Source organism: Limulus polyphemus, unplaced genomic scaffold (assembly GCF_000517525.1).
Source record: "Limulus polyphemus unplaced genomic scaffold, Limulus_polyphemus-2.1.2 Scaffold2248, whole genome shotgun sequence".
Taxonomy (NCBI): domain Eukaryota; kingdom Metazoa; phylum Arthropoda; class Merostomata; order Xiphosura; family Limulidae; genus Limulus; species Limulus polyphemus.
This window is the reverse complement of record NW_013667858.1, coordinates 98,295-100,566: the sequence shown is the minus strand read 5'-3', so window position 1 is coordinate 100,566 and position 2,272 is coordinate 98,295.

Here is a 2,272-nt window from a genome sequence, read left to right as displayed (position 1 = left end):
TACTAGCGTCACGTGACTTCCGCTGTCGTAATAATAGTTTGAGCAGTATATGCTCATTACAGGGTATTTTTTATTCTAATCTCTTTAAGTAACTTACTTTCATCAGAAGTAATATTAATCCTAATATGCAAATAAACAACAATAAACTTTAAATTCCATAATTAGTTATAAGGTAACTCTTTACAATTAACAACATTAATATTTTTACATCTATTATTACAATTATTTTATCAAAAGTACAATTTACAAAACACAAAGTACAATCTTCATTTTGATCAACAAGGCAGTATTTATTTATTTATTGATTTATAGTGTCTGTGTTGTCCCGTTATCAAATATTTTTGCCGTTTTCTGATTCGATGGCTTATAGCACAAAAATTAGGTGATCTCTTGTTCTTTACCATCATTTGGTGTCTTGTCACTGGATGAACCCTCTCCAGGTAGAAGGAATCCGCTAGTGAATTCATCCTTAATGATACTCTGAAAGTGGTCTCGACAGAAATCTCAGTCTCTCCAGCAGCTTGACTTATTTCTGGTGAAGTTAAGCTATTGGGTATTCTCCCACTGACATCCTTCCAAAGACGATAACAAGTTACAACCATTGTTTTGACCACCAAGGCTGACTATCTTCATTACTTTGTGTATCCGTTTTTGTTGTTACTTGAAGTCCAACCTCTAGTAGTATATTCATCGTATAATGTAAGAGGATTTCCTGGTCATAAACTGTGAAACCTTTGGAAGCTAGTCTAACCTCACATCTGTGTTTCTACATGAGGTTAGCTCCCAGTGACGGACTGGCTGAGGAAAGCAGCCAAGAAAACTATTCGTAGCAGCCCACCCTACCAGCCTACTCTCAATTGAACAATTATGCTGGAAAAAATGAAATGTATTTCATACTATTTAATGTATATTTTAATGTTACAGTAATGTGGTTTTCATAATCTATTTATAATTAGAACATCGTTATTCAGAATTGTCGTTATTAACCCAAGACAAGTACAAAGGGTCCATAATTACATTTGTACACTCTTCCTATATTGTGATACACAAACATGCAATCATACTATAGAATTATTTCAGTAAAGCACCAAACAACAAATACAACTATTTTTTTAACAAAATAATAATCATAGGTTTTAAGAAAGAAAAAGTGGTTTTAGATATTTGCATAACATCCTGTTTCCAGCTTTTCAGTTTCTGTTTCAATTAGTGTCTGTTCAGGCAGGGTTTTCTTAAATTTTGACCAATTTTTTTTTTTTTGCAAAAGATAGCAGTTCTTCTCTTAGACATTCAACATCAGTATTTAGACAGTTCTACTTCAGTAAGGTAGACACCTTTCTAGTGCAGAAGTTGGGAATTTGCTTGGTTCAGTTATTTCATGAAAATTGTGTGGATCAAAACAGGCAATGTCTGCATAGAACACTATGTTTTCCAAATCTCCTGTCAACACTATGTACAGTTGTATCCATTACTGAATTGAACATTTCAATCCTAAACTTTTCCAGCGCATCAATTGGTGCCTCATCAGCTGCTTCTTCACTTAGCATCTTTTTTCTTCATCTGGGGATGGACAACAGGGAGTGAATTTTCAATGAAAACATCACAATCTGCCAATTCAAGTTTTTCATTTTGAGATTTAACATATTTATCTGCATTGGCTTTAATAGACTCAAAATCGCGGCTAAATGGCTTGAGAGAATCCATAGTAGTTTAAATCATTCACTGAGTCTGTATGAAATCCAGGCCAGATGTCTGCAGGTATTCAGAAAGTGGTGTAGTCTCTTGAAACATTTTTCAAGTAAATGTGAGCAACTAAAATTGTTTCATACTGTGTAAGGCGCTGAGTAGTGACTGAGCATCAAACTTAGTATTTGCTTTTATTTCAGCTGAATCTGCAATGATATCCAAAACTTCAACGAGATAAGATAGCAATGCTTTTGATGAATTTCCGAAGCTTCCAAATAGAGTTTTCAAAGCTTTATCTTTAGATAACCAACGAGTAGCTCCTATGGCCTGTAGGCGTTTCAGCTTTTGTGATCATTTAGCTTCGCTCGGCCTCTCTTTCCAGCAATTCATCCTCAAATAGAAATCAAGAAAAAACAAAACAAAACCGTAGAACATGAGTTGAGTTGGCCTGAAAGAGGTAAAGAAGCTAAATTCGAGGATGTAGCATCAATGAGTACCAGATTTAGTATATCTGCACTGTGCATAGCACCAAACATGAAAGTGATTGGGTGATGCTTGTTTAATCCATGCAGTGAGACCTTTATAC